Here is a 20,021-nt window from a genome sequence, read left to right as displayed (position 1 = left end):
CTCGGCTTCAAACCCACCCTCAAAGCTCTGCTTCATGAGGCCAGAGCTGAGACTCCTGGAAAACAGTTCTTTTTTGCCAGCTGCCAATAGAAGATCCCAGAGGGAGACTGCAGTTCTGGAACAGGGTGAGGGTGTATCCTTCTTCCTGTCTACTTCTTATTCCCTCCAGCATCACCTCAGCAATGATTTTTCACTCTGAAAACTGCAGTTTGTTCCAGTAGCGGCGGTTGATTTGGGTTTGTACTTTTCTAACATTCAAGAATCTATTTCATTGTGCCCCTCTCAGAGATACCAGAGATTGCAAGCAGCTCCTCTTCTCAGAGGTCTAGGTTCCAGCCATGGTTGCCAGACTTCACAAAGAAAACACCGACCACCAGAGAAATTTGAATTTCTGATAAACTACGAATAACTTTTAGTATATGTATGTCCCCTGTGATATTTGGGACGTACTTACATATAAAATAACTCATTGTTTATTTGAAATTCAGATTTAACTGGTGTTTGGTGTTTTTCTTTGCAAAATCTGGCCACCCTAGTTCCAGCTTCTAAATTGAAATGATTCCACACTCTTCCCTGTAATGCCACAACGGTATGGGTGGTAACTCCTTCTTTTTTTTTTTTTTAATTTGTTTATCTATTTTATTTGTTTTTGGCTACATTGGGTCTTCGTTGCTGCGCGCGGGCTGGGCTCTCTCTAGTTGCGGCAAGCGGGGGCTACTCTTCGTTGCGGTGCGCAGGTTTCTCATTGCAGTGGCTTCTCTTGTTGCAGAGCACAGGCTCTAGGTGGGCAGGCTTCAGTAGTTGTGGCGCACAGGCTCAGTAGTTGTGGCTCGCAGCCTCTAGAGCGCACGCTCAGTAGTTGTGGCGCACGGGCTTAGTTGCTCCGCTGCATGTGGGATCTTCCTGGACCAGGGCTCGAACCTTTGTCCCCTGCATTGGCAGGCTGATTCTTAACCACTGCGCCAGCAGGGAAGTCCCGGTAACTGCTTCTTGAAGTTACTCTTTTTACGATAATTTAGTTTCTTTTTGCCTTTTTGGTTCTCTAACATCTGCTTAAAAATTATTTATATAAAATGCTCTCTTTTAAAATAACTGATATGTTTTCTGTCTCCAGATTGGATCCTAACTGATAGACCAGCACAGCCCACTTCCTGGTGATGTAGATTCCAGGACCCAGGAATGGCCTCAAATACAATCCCTCAAAAACTTAATAGCTTCTAGTCTCTTTGCTTCCGGTAAATTTGCTTCCATATGTAAACAAACAACTACAGCCAAAACTCTCCTCTAGAGTCGTTGGCTTGTTATTGCTGACCTCTGAGCTCTGCCCATCAACCCCTCTCTTAACTTAATGGCCACTGTCATAGAAAAAATAGATGAGCTCATTCGCGAGGGCTGGCAGGTGAAAGATGCTTTAAAAAGGCCTTAAAGCCACAGTCTTATCTCCTTCCAAGGTAAGCACTTTGCTGGCACCACCAATGGCCTGTCCAATTTGGGATACAGAAGCAGATGGCTTTTTCAGCTGTGCAAGGGACCAAATTATGGGGTTCTAGTCAATTTAGATTTCAGGCTTTTTAGGCAAAGTTCCTTCCTTAGTTAAGCTATGCTCCAATCATCTCTTCTTGCAAACTGGCTGGCTCTACTGTGAGTTCCTCTTTCCATCAAAGAAACACACCAACAATCTGAATTTTCCTACCACTGCCCCTAAAGCTACTGCCTCAGTTGGTTTATGATCTGCTTTCCAAGATAAGACAGGCAACATTGGTAATAAATATTTCACTTCTGTCACTTTATTTTTTAAAAAATTTTATTGAAGTATAGTTGATTTACAATGTTGTGTTAATTTCTTCTGTACAGCAAAATGACTCAGTTATACATATATATATTTCACTTCTGTATTAAAAAGTTCACCTTGGGAATTCCCTGACAGTCCAGTGGTTAGGACTCCACGCTTTCACTGCTGACGGCCCGGGGTTCAATTCCTGATGGGGAAACTAAGATCCCACAAACGCATGACGCTGCCAAAAAAAAAAAAAAAAAAATCACATTTTCCAGCCTGCAAGAATCTGTTTCTTCACTGCCCCAGACCCTACCTCCTCCCTGATTCCACCTTCTCTAGGTTCTGTTTCCTGAAACAACAGATATGAAATTCTGATTAAAGTAGGAATTGTTATGTAATAGAGATCTGAAAAATCTATAACTTAAATTCTGGATTTAACTTTTCTAATGAAAAAAGTCCAGAGGTAGGCAGCCAGGGCTGTGTAGTTCCATAAAATCATCAGAGACTCAGGTTCCTTCTGTTCTTCTGTCCATCATCTAGCACACAGCTTTCATATTTAAGATTCCCTCGGAGGCCATAGGATAACTGCTGGAGCTCCAGTCATTAAAGCCAACCTCCAGGAAGGAAGAAGGGGAATGTAAAAGGGCAAAAGATATACTAACTGAGGTAGCCCATCTTGTAAAGGAGTTTTCCTGGAAGCCCTACCCAATAATTCCTACTTAGATTTTGTTAGCCAGAATATAGTCACATGCCCACTCCTGTCTCCAGGAGAGGCTGGAGAATATAATTTCTTAGCTGGGAACATTGCTATCTCAGGATGGTGTTAGTAAGAAAGAAAGTAGGAAATGAATATTGGTAAGTACATCTCAGCTGGTGGGATCAGCATTGACAGGGGATACTAGAGCGTAGCCTACAAGCTACAAGCATCCCACATGCTGTGGGCATCAGTAAGTACGTTTAAAGAAAGCATGGACACCCCACAAAAATCAGTTTTGATTCTATATACCAGCAATGAACAATCTGAAAGGAAATCAAGAAAACAATTCCATTTACAATAGCGTTCAAAAGAATAAAATACCTAAGAATAAATGTAATCAAGAAGATGAAAAACTTGTACCCTGAAAAATATAAAATATTGCTGAAATTAAAGAAGACCTAGTATAGCAGAAAGTAACACAACATTGTAAATCAACTCTACTCTAATAAAAAATTTTTAAAAATCATATTGTGGCTGTATGTTTTTTAAAAAGAAGACCTAAATAAATCAAGACATTCCATGTTTACAGATTAGAAGATTTAATATTATTATGATAACAATACTCCCCACAGCAGTCTACAGATTCAACACAATCCCTACTAAAATTCCAATGGCCTTTTTTACAGAAATAGAAAAGGTGATTCTCAAATTCACGCAGAACTGCAAGGGGCTCTGAATAGTCAAAACAATATTGACAAAGAAAAGCAAAGTTGGAGAACACAGACTTTGTGATTTCAAAACTTACTACAAAGCTACAATAATCAAAACAGTGTGGTACTGGCATAAGGATACACATATAGACCAATGGAATAGAATTGAGAGTCCAGAGATAAACCCAAACATCTATGACCAATTGACTTTCAGCAAGGGGACCAAGACCAATAGGAAAAGAATAATCTTTTCAACAAATAGTTGGTAATTGGAACAACTCGACAACCATGTGCAGAAAAATGATGTTGGATCCCTACCTCACTCTGTATACAAACACTAACTAAAGTGGATCAATGACCTAAATATAAGATCTAAAATTATAAAACCCTTAGAAAAGAACATAGGGAAAAATCTTCGTGATCTCAAATTTGACAATGGATTCTTAGATTTGACACCAAATGCCGAAACAACAAAAGAAAAAATAGTTTGCACTTCAAAAAATTAAAAATTTTTGTTTTATTAAGAATGTGAAAGTGGGGAGTTCCCTGGTGGTCCAATGGTTAGGACTCGGCACTTCACTGTCTTGGCCTGGGTTCAATCCCTGGTCAGGGAATTAAGATCCTACAAGACGCACGGCATGGCCAAAAAAAAAAAAAAAAAAGAATGTGAAAGCAACCTACAGAATGGGAGAAAATATTTGCAAATCACATATCTGATAAGCTTTCAGAATATATAAAGAACTCTTAACAACTCAACAACGAAAAGACAAACAACCCAATTTTAAAATGGGCAAAGGACTTAAATACATATTTCTTCAAAGAAGATATACATGTATGTCCAGCACACACATGAAAAGATGCTCAACATCATTGGTCATTAAGGAAATGCAAAATCAAAACCACAATGAGATGGGAAGCAGCAGCATAGCACAGGGAGATCAGCTTGGTGCTTTGCGATGACCTATGACCTAAGACATGGGATAGGGAGGGTGGGAGGCAGGCTCAAGAGGGAGGGGTTATAGGGATATATGTATGCACTTTGTTGTACAACAGAAACTAACACAGTATTGTGAAGCAATTATACTCCAATAAAGATCTATTATTAAAAAGAAAACCACAATGAGATACCACTTCGCATCCACTAATATGTCTTTAATGAAAAAGACAGATAATGTAATAACAAGGATAACAGGTATATGGAGAAATAGAACACTTGTACATTGCTGGTGGGAATGGTATAGCTACTGTACCATTTGAAAAGAGTTTGATGAGTTCCTCAAAAAGTTATAGATAGGATTACTATATGACCCAGAAATTCCACTCTTAGGAATATACCCAGAGAAATGAAAACATTTGTCTACAGAGAAACTTGTACACAAATATTTTTAGCAGCATTATTCATAATAGCTGAAAGGTAGAAACAACACAAACGTCCATCAGCAGATACATGGATAAGCAAAATGTGGTACATACACACAATGGAATATTATTCAGGCAGAAGAAGGAACAAAGTACTAATATATGTCACAAGTTGCATGAACCTCAGAAACATGCCAAGTGAAAGAAGCCAGACACAAAAGGTCATATTTTGTTTGAGTCCCTTTTATATGATATATCCAAAATAGGCAAACACATAGAGACAGAAAGAAGATTAGTAATTACCAGATAATGAGGGGAGGGGAAAATAAGGATATGAGGTGTTTTTCTGGGGGAATGAAAAATTTGAAACTAGAGAGAGGTGGTAGTTGTACAACATTGTGAAAACAATAAATGCCGCTGAATTTTTTATTTTTTGCCTGTGCCGCAGGGCTTGCAGGATCTTAGTTCCCCAACCAGGGATTGAACCCAGGCCACGGCAATGAAAGCGCCGAGTCCCATCCACTGGACCTCCAGGGAACTCCCTGAATAGTATATTTTTAAATGGTGAATTGTACGTTATGTGGATTTTTTTTCTTTTTTTTTTTTTTTTTGCGCTACGCGGGCCTCTTACTGTTGTGGCCTCTCCCGCTGCGGAGCACAGGCTCCGGACGCGCAGGCTCAGCGGCCATGGCTCACGGGCCCAGCCGCTCCGCGGCATGTGGGATCCTCCTGGACCGGGGCACGAACCCGTGTCCCCTGAATCGGCAGGCGGACTCTCAACCACTGTGCCACCAGGGAAGCCCCGTTATGTGAATTTTACTTCAATTTTGTTTGAAAGCATGGAGAAAACAACTGGTCACAGAGAGTATAAGTTAAGCAAGCAAGTCAGTGAAGTGTAGGTCAATTAAGAGAGGCTTCAGGCTTCCCTGGTGGCGCAGTGGTTAAGAATCTGCCTGCTAATGTCAGGGGACACGGGTTCGAGCCCCGGTCTGGGAAGATCCCCCATGCCGCGGAGCAACTAAACCCGTGCGCCACAACTACTGAGCCTGAACTCTAGAGCCCGTGAGCCACAATTACTGAGCCCACGAGCTGCAACTACTGAAGCCCGCGCGCCTAGAGCCTGTGCTCCACAACGAGAAGCCACCGCAATGAGGAGCCCACGCACCGCAACGAAGACCCAACGCAGCCAAAAATAAATAAATTAATTAATTAAATTATAAAAACATTGTTTGAAAAAAAAAAGAGAGAGGTTCTTCTAGGGACTTCCCAGGCAGTCCAGCGGTTAAGACTTTGCCTTCCAATGGGTTCGATCCCTGGTAGGGGAGCTAAGATCCCATGTGCCTCGGGGCCAAAAACCAAAACATAAAACAGAAGCAATATTGTAACAAATTCAACAGAAACTTGAAAAATGGTCTGCATCAAAAAGTCTTAAAAAAAAAAAAAAGAGAGTTTCTTCTAATACATTTAATCCACGTTGTGAGACTGGACTAAATTTCTTAGCAGGAGTGTAGAGGGTTATCTACTGAGCCACAAGGAAGCGTTCTCTCTTCCCTTGCCTGAAGGCTTTTATCCTCCCTTAATTGATAAGACTGAACACTCATTGCTGGAAAAAACTTAAGTCTCTTCTTGCCCTCTGGCCAGAACCAAAGTCCAAACGTAACACGTCTTATAGGATGAAAAACAGACAAAAAAAATAAGGAAGAGGAAGAGTCGGTAGGAAGCATGGGGCGGCCGGGCCGGGGTCGTGGGCGCTGGGCGGGAGTGGGGAGAGCTGACGGCTGCGGGCGGGCGGTGAGGCCCGGAGGGGGTGGGGGCGGGGACAGAAAGGGGGGAAAGGAGGGAGGAAAGAAGGGAGGGGGCGGGAGGAAAAAAAAAATAGGGAAGAAGAGGTCCACCAAAAGAAAAAATTGCAGCAATTTGCTATTTTATACAATGAAAAAGCAGGAGACTATTTAGGGAGGTGGATTTGGAGGGTACTTAAGGAAAGCCTGAATATAATTTCAGATCGAAATGAGTGTATTGATCTGAGTGTACTTACTGGAGAGTCTGCATTCAATGTGCATCCAGCTTGCGCCTGTTATTCTAGCAGTTTGAAGTGGTGGTTTATGCAAACGTGGATACAATACTGACCCATCATTAATTTGTATGACAGTAGAAAACTCTCGGCATAAACCAGAGGAAGAAATTCAAAGACCTCCAGAGGCAGGATGATTTACTGAATTTATATATGCATCTTGCTGACCGAGCCAATATTATATTCCGTGAAAAGGCCCAAAATTCACCTCCTTTACCAAAGCTAAAGGACAACTGATGAGGGAAATGCCAAAATCATTAAAAAGCACTCTCCTAACCACCCTCTGTAAGCCAGGAATGGTGGTAGATGGGTCTACAATTGAAACAGACTCTCATCTCAAGGACGATAGGAGGATTCTAGCGTGGTAGAGCGCAGGTGGTAACCCTTACCCACCAAATACAAAGTGGGAAGGGTTACCAATAAGGAGCAGAGTGGGCATGAAATCAGAGTGGTTTGATCCCCAGAAGTCTGTGGCGACAACTAATCATAAACAGCCTACTAAGTTCCCATTTAGTTTTTATAACACTAACAGAAAAAAAAAAAACAAAAATCTTCTGTGTCTAGTGAACAAAGGCTTCTATTGACAAAATAGACAAACTTGATCTTTCATCCAATCCCCATACCCAAATTAATTTACAAGTGCACTGACCACTGAGAAAAAAGAAAGTTAAGGATCCTTAAGGAAAGATACAACAAAAATACCCTAAGACCATACTGTGAGTCTTTCCCCTTGTCCAAAGAACTTATGCTCAGACACTGGCCACACTTATTCCTAGGCACCCACAATGTCTCTGTGCTGCAAAAGAGTGTGGGCTTATGGAAATGTGTGAATCAGTACCCAGTTAGGAAAACAGAGACCACCCTACGTATTTCAAGAAGAGAGGAATTTAATTCAGGGATTGGTCACAAAGACAGTGGAAATGCTGGGAGCTGGGGGTAAAGGGTGGCATTCCCCAGAGCCCAGGAAGCTGCTGCCACCCTTGGGCTGATGCCTGCAACCCCACACTCACTACTGACAATGCCAGAGGACCCACTGCTGCCAAAGACAAGGCACCTCCTGAAACAGAAAGAGTTTCTCCCTTCCTCCCACCTTCAAACATAACCAAGGGCCTCCCATTGGCAGAACCTAACTGGGACCCAGCTAGCAATGGAGCCTGGGAAATGGAGTTGCAGGCTTCTAGCCCTGGATGCACAGAGAAGATGACAAAGATACGGATGAGAGACTAAGTACCAAGAGACAATATGAAGTATAGGCGGTCAGGCCGTAAATGGAGTTTTGACCAAAGTCCCCTCATGGAGAGATCTAGGTCCCAAATCCATGTACTAGTTTTTGTGCTCATTTGTATAATTGGAATAGATATCTTAAACCACTGACAGAATGCTACATTGGCTCCCAGACCACAGGTTAAAAGCTTTTACTGCAAGAAAAATGAAGTAGATGTCGCTGAAGTTCATTATTCCCACCAATATGTAAATTAAAATTAAAAATCCTGAGAGCATTGCGAAGATTAATGCCACCATTAACAACGGTAAATATGCAGACATGGTGAAATTTGTACCATCATTATCCATTCTTCAGACAGATGAAAAGACAGATGGTCATGAAGAACACAGAATCATATGTAAACTTAATCAAACGGTGGCTGTAATTGCAAATGCTGTTCCAGATGTGGCTTTTGGGGGGGGAGTGTATCAGCACAACCCCCAAAACTTGATTAGAAAAAAAATGTATATTTTCCATTGTGACAGAGAATATAAGAAGCAATTAGCTTTATAATCTTGCTCCAGAGAAAAGCCAACCCCTCTGCTCCATGCCCTAATTTAGCCTGCAGGAATCTTGATTCTGCCACCATCTAGATCAGACAGTTCAATGTAGGAAACAGAAACCACTCCAGGTATTTCAAGCAGATCTTGCTTGCCAGTAGCCACTCCTTCAGAAAGATATCTTCTGCCTCACTTCTGTTTTCCTAAATCTCATCTAGAACATTAGCTGCAAGGGAGTCTGGGAAATGTTTTTAGCTTTACAATGCCTCAAATAGAAGGATGGTGGAATAGAGGTCAAGAGCCAATCCAAGTGTCTGTCACTTCATCCCACAGGCAGTCACACTGGAGGCCCCATATGGACAGAACACAAAAAGTAGAAAATAGCAGGTACCAAAGGGTACAAGATGAATTCAGTGAAAATATAGCATCATGACACTTCATTAAAATTCTAGAGTCATACGGCCTGAAACACGTCAGGACATTAGCTCCAAAGCAAAGGACAGGGCTGCTGCACTTTAGACTTCCTTCCTCATAGAAGGAGTCCCAATGCTTGGTGGATCTCTTTGGATTTGGAAGGAAACAATACAGTATGATTGGTCCACTAGTCCTACCTGTCTGCCAGTTACCCGCTTTGAGTAAGGCACAGACAAAGAGAGGCAAGAGAGGCTTCTCGAGCTGTCCAGGCCGCAGTGCAAGTAGCTCAGCCTTTTGGCCCTGATGACCAAACAGATCCACGGCTCAGAGTGCCAGGTAAATTAGAATGCTCTATGAAGCCTATTGCAAACACTGATAGAGGGATCTCTGTAGACAGGCCCTTAATGTTTAGGGGTAAAGCCATGCTTTATTCATAAGAGAGTATTTTTCTCTTGTGAACTAACTCCTGGAGTTTTAATGGGCTCTGATAGATTGTACACCTGACCAAAGGGCTCCAGATGACCTTGTAATCTGAGCTTCCCATCACGGACTGGATGTTTTCTGACCCCTATGCCCGCAGTTCTCAAGGGGAAATGGTCCATGTAAAACCTGGCCCAAACAGCCCTGAAGAGGCAATAAGCAGGTCGTCCTCACTCCCAGTGTGTCCATTCCTGCAACACTGTTACGACTAGTTCGACCCAGGTGATTGGGAAGGAAAAAATGTAGAACTGCTTTACGCATGGCTCTGTACAATGTGCAGGTACCAGCCAGAAATGGAGACTGCTGTGGCTTGAGCACCCCGCTCAAGATGACCCTGAAGGAGAGCAGAAGAAGGAAATCGTCCTGGTGGCAGAACGTGGAGCGGGGCATATGGTTTTCCACTTTGCCTCGAAGGAGAGATGGCCTGAAATCAGGATCGACACTGAATCCCGGGAAGTGGCTACTGAAGGAAACAAGATGAGAGGCTTGGGAACAAAAATTGGGGACAGAGGCACAAGGACAGACCTGCTGGAATAGGCCCAGGCCATTATGTTCACAGCTATGGGATGATTGCACCAAGGCTCCCTGTAAAGGAAAAACTATTAGAGCTTGGTTTTCCGATGGCAGACTCTGAAAGAGCAAGAAATGGTTTTATAGAAATGGTTATGTGGCCCCAAAGACTAGTGAAGAAGGAAATCCCTCAGCAGGTAAAACTGTAAGCAGTACAGCTCATTGTCCACTTTGCCTAGAAGGAGAGAAGACTTGAGGTCAGGGTCTGTACAGGTCATGGACAGTGACTAATGATGTGAGCAGCTCAGTCATAAAGACTGGAAGTTCATGAGAAAGAGGTTTGCAAAAGATGGATTTCTAGAATGACCCTAGATCATAAGACAGCAGATATGCCATATGAATGCTCACCTTGGGCCTCCACTGGGGAGAAGCTTTTAATAACCAGCAAATAACATGCTCTGTGGATGTTAACTTGATGGCCTTTTCCCCCAGCTAGTCCAGCTCTTGTTCAATGGGTTCATGGACAAAGGACCATGATGACAGGGGTGAAGATAAGGCATGGGCTCAAGGACAGGGATATCCCCTTACCAAGGCCAATAGGGCAACCACCAGGACTGATACCCAGTTTGTCCAAAGCAGCTAACAGCCCTGGACTCTTGATTTGGTGTCACGCCTTAAGGGAACCAGCCAGCTACTTGGGCAGATTGATTATATAGGACCCCCATGATGGAGGCAGGAATTTGTCTCACTAGAAGAGGCACTTATTCTGGATTTGGATTTGCTTTCCTTGCCTCATATGCCTCTGCCAGAACCTCCACCTGTGGACTAAGTACACAGTCTTAGTATCCCACACAATATTGTTTCTGACCAAGGAACTCACTTCATAAGAAAAGAAATGAGACAGTGAGTTGACATCCATAGGAATCACTGGTCTTACCATGTGCTCCATTAGTCAGCCTTCTAGAATGACAGAAAGGCATATTGAAGGTCCGGATAAAGTACCAGCTGTTAGACAACATTTTGGGAGATAGAGAGCCATCTGCAAGATGCAGTAATGCTCTGAACTGTTTCTCCTTTAGCCAGACACAGAGTTCAAGAACCAAGGGGCTGAATGTAGGGGTGGCTTCCTCTAACAATGCAATTTTTTTTACTCACTCAAAAATTATCTGCTTCTTGGGGACTTCCCTGGTGGCACAGTGGTTAAGACTCCATACTCCCAATGCGGGGGGCCCGGGTTTGATCCCTGGTCAGGAAACTAGATCCCACATGCATGCCACAGCTAAGAGTTCGCATGCCACAACAAAGAAGGCTGCATGCCGCAACTAAGGAGCCAGCAAGCCACAACTAAGGAGCCCGCCTGCTGCAACTAAGGAGCCAGTGAGCCGCAACTAAGAAGCCTTCCTGCCCCAACTAAGGAGCCCACGTGCTGCAACTAAGGAGCTGGCAAGCTGCAACTAAAGGAGCCCTCGAGCCGCAACCAAGGAGTCCACCTGCTGCAACTTAAGACCCCACGTGCCACAACTAAGGAGCCAGTGAGCCACAACTAAGGACCCCGAGAGTCACAACTAAGGAGCCCGCCTGCTGCAACTAAGACTGGCGCACAGGGGACATGGGTTCAAGTCCTGGTCTGGGAAGATCCCACATGCCACAGAGCAACTAAGCCCATGCACCACAACTACTGAGCCCACGCACCACAACTACTGAGCCCATGCACCACAACTACTGAAGGCCACGCACCTAGAGCCCGTGCTCTACAACAAGAGAAGTCACTGCAATGAGAAGTCCACACACCGCAATGAGGAGTAGCCCCCACTCGCCGCAACTAGAGAAAGCCCACACACAGCGATGATGACCCAACGCAGCCAAAAAGAAAAAGAAAAAAAAGGGGACCTGGCGCAACCAAATAAATAAACAAACAAATAAATAAATAAATAACCTGCTTCTTGACCCCATGACTGCAGGGAGGGGAGGTATGTTAAAAGCCTCTAGTGTCCAAGGGGGGAATGCCTCCACCAAGTGATGCAGTTTTTCCGCCATACTGGAAGTTGAAACTGCCACTCAACCATTTTGAGTACCTCATGCTGCTGAAAGATAAGCAAAAAAAGAAATCAAGGTATTTTCTGGGGTTCAAAACTTTGGCTATCAAGGAGAAATAAGTTGTCACCACACAATGGGCGTGGGAGGCCTAGGGATAGACTCACCTGTATTCACTAAGGATCATAGTCCTACTACAAATCCTGTGATCAAAGTTACTGCAAGACTACAGCAATTCTGTACAAGAGGATCTGGCTCTTCCATGGAAAAAGAACTTGACCATCATTGCTGACCGAAGGCAGAAGGAATCTGGGATAGTGAGGAAGGAAAGTCATAAATATAAGATCAGCTTTAGAATAATTCAAGGAGGTGAAGATTACAGCCTCTACTTGAACTTCCTTCCGTGTATATATTTAACATATTTTAAATACATTTTCTTCTCTTTCTTCTCTCCTTTCCCTACTATTGTCTCTTTGTGGTTGTATATGGAGACTATCTTCACCATTCAGTCATAGATTACAGCTTTTTGAGAAGGGATTCAGAGAAAGCTACAGGGGGAACATCAAGGCATTGGGGTGCCTTTCCTGGGGGGTTAAGGGTATTTTTAATTACAGGAGTGATAGCCACTTTCTACTCATTGGGAAGCAAGTCTAAGTTTGGGACACAGGGTATATATGTTTGGCAACAAATGGGGTACATAATTAATGTTTGGGCCATCCACATTGCAGGGAAGGAAAGACTTTCCCTCTACTTCCCAGGTTCCATAGCTGGGCCTATGAAATAAACTGGTAACAGGCAGATTAACAGGAGAAAACGTATACAAATTTATTCCTTTTTAATATTATGTGCATAGGGCATAGGACATCGCAGGAAAAAAAAAGTAAATACCAAAAAAAGTGGTGAGATTTGAAAGATTATACACTGCCTTAATAGGAAAAAGGGAGGGAAGAAGTAAGGAACTTAGGGGAGAGAGTAAATGATTTTTTGGGGGAAAGATGAATGGGCCCTTAGAAGAATATATGGTAGATATGACAGTTTATGACAGTTTGTCTGAGTGTGGGGTCAACTTCTAGTCTCCCTATGATAAAAGTTTATCTTCCCTGGTTAATGAAACTCCAGGGGAGGGGATTTATGATAACTGAGTTCCTTTTGGAGGATTTGTCTCCAAGCAGATGAGGGAGGTTCAGAGAAAGCCTCTCCCTGAATTTGCTGATTTTCAAGTGCCTTCAGTGCAAAATAATCAATATACCAAGTCAACATATTTTGGGCTGACATTTCCTGTACTCCTTCAGCATCCAACCGCAGTCTCCCTTTTGGGAAAAACCCTCACTGTCTGTTGTCACAGTAGGAAGGAAATGCTAGTTCTCACCTCCCACTGCTAGGTCCTACAGAAGCAGAGCGGGCTAGCTCTTTCCTCTACCCGCTCTCAGATACAGCCATGGAGCAAGCTTATGATGCACAGGTTCCAAGCACAATGCTTGGAAGCAGCTGGAAATATATTATTATTATTGTTGTTGTGTTGTTCTCATTTTCCAACGCAAAAAAAGAGGCACAGAAAGGTAATGTGGGGGCTTCCCTGGTGGCGCAGTGGTTGAGAGTCCGCCTGCCGATGCAAGGGACACGGGTTCGTGCCCCGGTCCGGGAAGAACCCACATGCCACGGAGCGGCTGGGCCCGTGAGTCGTGGCCGCTGAGCCTGCGCGTCCGGAGCCTGTGCTCCGCAACGGGAGGGGCCGCAGCAGAGAGAGGCCCGTGTACCGCAAAAAAAACCCAAAAAACAACAAAAAAAAACTTCCCTGAAGTCAGTCCACAGCGCCACCTTCTGGGAGCCTTGGTGACAGCCACCCTGGGAGCCAAAGTCATCAGCTCTTCTGCAGAAATATCCTTTGCTCTTTGGACCACAATAATCTACCTCCTGAATTGCTGTAAGAGTTACATGTCGAGACAACAGTATCCCTCACAGAAAGGATGCCCCCCTTTTGTAAATTATAAAGTGATGCATAGACTTATCAGAGGCTGGAAGGAACAGGGCTCTGCCCAAGATAATACAACACAGCGTGTTAGGAGTACAACGAGGACCAGGGGTGTACTGAGAAAAGTTTAACAACTGGCTTGGGGGCGGGGGACATGATTTGTCGCGTTTGTAGATTTGATGATGTAAACACTCCCACCTTCATTGATTTTGAACTACCAATGTGACATTATCTAATGCAGAGTTGGGAAGAGATTACAGTAAGTAACACACCATTATATAGTATTTCTTACATATAGATACAAAAAATGTAAGTTATTTCAAAAGCATAGATGATAGCGAAATGTATAAAAATATGAGTTTGGGGTATTTATTACCTTTTGTTTTTATTTCATTTAATTGTAAGTTTTTATAATTTACGTTTTGGTAATGGCTGTGTTCAACAACCAGCTCATAAAATTCCCAAAGTTTTAACAGTCAGCTCTAGAAGGCTGAACTAGAACCGTTCTGCTGGCTTTTAGATATTTCCTGTGCTGCTTCCACCAGCAACTTAGGCATTTTCATTTTGCACTGATTTATGTAGTTTGTCCTGCTGCCAACTCTATGCTGGAATTTCCACTGCAGAACCAGGGCTGGCTTTGGAAACTTCACCTCCTAGGATCATCCCGGACCTGGCTGCCTTCCACTGAGGAAGCCCAGCCTCTCTAGGGGAACCAGGTCATTCTAGGACCGCTCCCATCTGCCCGGCTGGAGACTAGACGCCAGCTTCACTTGAATGAGTCCATAGCACCATCTGGTGGCAGCTGGGTGTTAGTGTTCCCTGGGAGCCAAAGCTAGAAGGATCCAGGGAAAAGAATTGTTGGCCAGGAGGGATCCAACAATGCAGGAGAGGAGATGTGGGTCAAAGAAGGGTTTGAGGGTCAGGGACGGTATAAAATGATGCATTCATACTTCACCTTAGAGATAGAAGAGAACTTGGAGGTCCTAAGGATGGTGAAAAAACAGTGCAAGAGAGAAAAAATGACCAATGCCCATAACCCAGGATTAAAATCTACCTCTGCTGACTCCCAATGCAGTGATTTTTCAACATAACATTTAATTCAACAGATGCTTATAAATCCTATACCAGTGCCTAGGACAGGGGTAAGGCTAAGACAATAATAATTACCACATTAAGGACTTTATGCCATAAGATATGTTGGGTGTTTTACTTTTTTGTTTCTTTTTGGCAGAACTACGTGACTTGTGGGAACTTAGTTCCTGGACCAGGGATTGAACCCGGGCCCTACAGCAATGAGAGCATGGAGTCCTAACCACTGGACTGCCAGGGAATTCCCTGTGTTTTACTTATTTTACTTAATTCTCACAACAACCAGGAGTGTATCCCCATTTTAATGATGAAGACACTAAAGCCAGGGGAAGTTAACTTGCCCAAGGCCACATTGCTGGGAAGTGGCTGAGCTGGGATTTGAATCCAGATCTGCTTGATGCCATTGAAGGGAGCCAAGGGTCAAGGTGCAGGGATGAACAGATGGGGAAGACCAAAGAGACCCAACGAGAGTCCTACTCAGTCCACACACACTGAGGACCTCATGGGCAAGCACTGTGCTAGGTCTGGAGGTGAGGGAAGGAGGCAAAGTGAGTAGAGAGAAGGAGAGGATGCAGTCCTTGTCTGTCTGCAGCTTGTGGCTGGGTGGGGAGACAGGACACGAGACTGGACAAAGTTAAGGCATACGCTATGTGCAGAAACTTGAGTTTATCAGAAAGCCTTGGATTCAAATCAGAGTTCTGCCATTTCCCAGCTGTGTGACCTTGGAAAAAGTCATTCACTCCATCTCTCTGAATCTCTGAATCTCTCTGAATCTCAGCTTCTTCCATGACAAACGGAGATCAGAAATATTTCCTACCGCATAGGACTATTGGGAAGATTACACAAGGTACACTGTGTAAAATGATCACCTGATTAATAAATGGCACCATTAGTGCGTGGTCACTAGGTCACATCACCTTCACAGCACAAGTCACTTCCTTATTCAAAAACCTCTGGTGACTCTCCTCTGTCCATGGATTAAGTTTGAATTTTTAGTTCTTCATCCAAGGTTCTCAGGAATCTAGATGTTAATGACCTTTACAGCCTCACCTCCATCTTCTCTTTTCCCTTTTCATTTTAGCCACTCCAGCTCACTCCCAATTAGACTTGTCTTTGTCCTTACTCTCCTTACATTTATTACTTCACTTGCTCAACAAATATTCTATTCCAGGTACTGTTCTAGGTGCTAGGGGTAGACAGGTAAACAAGATAAATAAAAATCCCTGCCTTCACAGAGGTCATATTTCTAGTTATAGTGGGGCAGACAATTTTTAAAAAAGTAAAAACTGTAGTACATCACATGGTGATAAATGGTGTGGAGAAAAAAATTAAGCAGTGGAGAGGAATGGGAATACTGTGGGTACAAGCTGCAATTTTAAATAATGTGGTCAGGGTGGATAAGAAGATGATATTTGAATCAAGACTTGAAGGAGGTGAAGATTTGAAGCACATGAATGTCTGGGGGAAGAGCATTCTAAGCAGAGGGAACAGCAAACTCAAAGGCCCTGAGTCAGGAAAGTGCTGGGAATTTTCAAGGAACATCAAAGTGGCCAGTATGGCTGGAGCAGAGGGAATGAGAGGCCTTGTAGGTCAAGGTCAGATCAACTATGTAGGGTCTTAAAGGAAACTGTGAGGCTTTAGTGGCTTTTCCTCTGAGTGAAATAAGAAGACACTGGAGAATTCTGAGCAGAGGAAGATTATGATCTGATTTACATATATATTTTTTATCGTGGTGAAATATATACAACATAAAATTTACCACTTTAACTATTTTTAAGGGTACAGTTCAGTGGCATTAAGTACATTCACGTTGCTGTGCAGCCATCACCACCATCCATCTCCAGAAAATTTTCACCTTCCCAAACTCAAACTCTGAATCCATTAAACAATAACTCCCCATTCCCATCTCCCCCCAACCCCTGGTAACCACCGTTCTGTTATCTGTCTCTATGAATTTGACTATTTTAGGCATCTCATATAAGTAGAATATTACAATATTTGTCCTTTTTGACTGGCTTATTTTACTTGGTATAATGTCTTCATGGTTCTTACATGTAGCATGTGTCAGAATTTCTTTCCTTTTTAAGGTTAAATAATATTCCAACATATGTATATACCACATTTGTTTATCCATTCATCTGTCAACAAACACTTGGGTTGCTTCCACTTCTTGGCTATTGTGAACAATGCAGCTATGAACATGGGTGTACAAATACCTGTTTGAGTTTCTGCTTTCAATTCTTTTGGGTATGTACCTGGAAGTGGAATTTCTGGTCATATGGTAGTTCTGTGTTTAATTTTTTGAGGAATCACCATACTGTTTTCCACAGCAGCAGCACCATTTCACATTCCCACTGTCTTATGCTTTTTAAAAGATTACTTTCAGGATGAATTAAGACTAGACTAATGGGGTGCTTCCCTGGTGGCACAGTAGTTAAGAATCCACCTGCCAGTGCAGGGGACAAAGTTTCGATCCCCGTTCCGGGAAGATCCCACATGCCATGGAGCAACTAAGCCCATGCACCATAACTACTGAGCTCGCGTGCTGCAACTACTGAAGCCTGCGTGCCTAGAGGCCATGCTCCACAACAAGAGAAGCCGCCGCAATGAGAAGCCCGCGCACCACAATGAACAGTAGCCCCCGCTCGCCACAACTAGAGAAAGCCCACGCACAGCAATGGAGATCTAACACAGCCAAAAATAGATAAATAAATAAATTTTTTAAAAAAGATTACACTAACGAAGGCACGAGTGGGAATGCAGAGATACCAGTTACCCACGTGAGAGATGATGGTGGCTTGGACCTGCATAGTAGCAGTGGAGGTGGTGAAAAGCGACGGGATTCTGGTTTTGTTTTAAAGGTAGCATCAACTAGATTTGCCAAGGAATTAGCTTTGGAGTATGAAAAAAGTGCGGAATCGAATTGTCTCCCAGGTTTTTGGTTTGAGCAACTGGAGGGATAGGGTTGCCATTTACAGCTTTGGGGAAGTTTGCAAGAAGTTGAGGTGGATACATCAGGAATTTAGGGACATGTTAAGTTTAATATGTCTATTATACAACCAAATAGAGATAATGATCCTGGGGTTCAGAGAAGGTGTGTGGGTTGGAGAGAAAATTTGAGAGTTTCCAGTGTATAGATGGCATTTAAAATCATGATACCTCATCTGGGGAATGATTACAGACATTGAAAAGGAGAGGGTCAAGGGCTGAGCCCTAGGACATTCCAGCGACAAGAAGTGGGTGTGAAAAGAAAACAGCAAAGAACACTGAGAAGGAGATGCCAGTGAGGTAGGAGGAAAGTCAGAAGAACAAGATGTCCTGGAAGCCATGTGAAGAAAATGTGTGAAGGAGAAGGAAAGTGATCAATTGTGTTAAATAAGATACTGATGGTTCACGTAAGATAAGAACTGCAGGGAATTCCCTAGCGGTCCAGTGGTTAAGACTCCAAGTTCTCACTGCGAGGGCCTGAGTTCAGTCTCTGCTTGGGGAACTAAGATCCCCACAAGCCGGGCACTGCAGCCAGAAAGAAAAAAAAAGAATTGCAAATTGGCCATTGCTCTTGGAACCCTACCAAAAGTGATTCAAAGGACCGTGGGGAGGCAAAAACCTCAGTGAAGTGAGGTCAAGAAAGAACGGAGACAGTGAGTATAGGGAATTCTTTCAGGAGTTTTGCTGTAAAGGGGCGTAGGGAAATAGTGACAGATTAAGAGAGGGTTAGTTTTTGTTTGCTTGCTATTAAGATGAGAGAAATAATAGCATGCATGATGACAGAAATAATCCTGAAATCACCAGGCTTCCCTGGTGACACAGTGGTTAAGGATCCACCTGCCAATACAGGGGACATGGGTTCAAGACCTGGTCCGGGAAGATCCCACATGCCATGGAGCAACTAAGCCTGTGCGCCACAACTACCGAGCCTGTGCGCTAGAGCCCGCGAGCCACAACTACGGAAGCCCACGCACCTAGAGCCCATGCTCCGCAACAAGAGAAGCCACCGCGGTGAGAAGGCTGAGCACCACAATGAAGAGTAGCTCCTGCTTGCCACAACTAGAGAAAGCCCGTGCACAGCAACAAAGACCCAACGCAGCCAAAAATAAATAAGTAAATTTATAAAGAAAAAGAAAGAAAGAATCCTGGAAAGAGGGAAAACAAAATGACGGGGGGTGGGGGGGAGAATTACTAAAGCTACACCCATAGACAAGGGATGATAGATAACTAATAAGGACCTACTGTAGAGCACAAGAAATGCTTCTCAATACACTGTAATGACCTATATGGGAAAAGAATCTAAAAAAGACTGGATATGTATGTATGTACAACTGAGTCACTTTGCTGTACAGCAGAAACGAACAACATAACATTGTAAATCAACTGTACTGCAATAAAAATTTTAAAAAGAGAGAGAGGCAATGGGATCTAGGCCAAAGTATGAGGGCGCAGACGCAAGCTGGTAGCAGATGAGGCAGTAAGAGCAGGGGAGGCCTCCTCCGGAAAATCTCTGCCTCTCTCTCTCTGTCTCTCCCTCCGTGTCTCTCTGTCTCGCCCTCCGTGTCTCTCTCACTCTCTCTCTCTCACACACACACACACACTCAATCCCCCTCCTCCAGACTGTCTCAGGATACCTCCAGACCACATCCAGCTCACGTTGTTTTGAGTTGGGTCGCCAAGGGCTGAGGTAACTAACTGTGTCTCCCCCATTTCCTGAGAGATCCCCGCAGAGGCTGCATCGAAGTCCCCTCTGAATTTTCCTCCACACACCTCCAAACCCCGGCCTAGAGCTCCGCAGACTGCGCTTGCTGAATTAGCCCGAAGAGACCGCAGCTGCTACGTGGCGGGTTTCATAAACGGAGGCGGTCCTAGCCCAGCGCTCAGGGACGCAGACATTCGAGCTCCAAGCCGACTCGTTCCCTTCCTCCCCTCTACTCCCAGCAATCCGAGACCCCAGTCGCAAGGCTGATCTTGACCCAAAGCGGCCACCATATCGGGTGTCAGGGGATACCGAGAGAGGTTCGAAGTTGGTGGGGGTGGGGCTAACACTTGGGGTGGGGCCTGAAGACAGTGCCGGGTGAGGATTGGACCGAGCGTTCAGGAGCCGAGTTTTATGTTTTTTTTTTTTTTTGACATCTTTATTGGGATATAAT

The sequence above is a fragment of the Phocoena phocoena genome, chromosome 1 (assembly GCF_963924675.1).
Source record: "Phocoena phocoena chromosome 1, mPhoPho1.1, whole genome shotgun sequence".
NCBI classification, from domain to species: domain Eukaryota; kingdom Metazoa; phylum Chordata; class Mammalia; order Artiodactyla; family Phocoenidae; genus Phocoena; species Phocoena phocoena.
The sequence above is the reverse complement of the archived record's forward strand: the minus strand, read 5'-3'. Positions refer to the sequence as shown.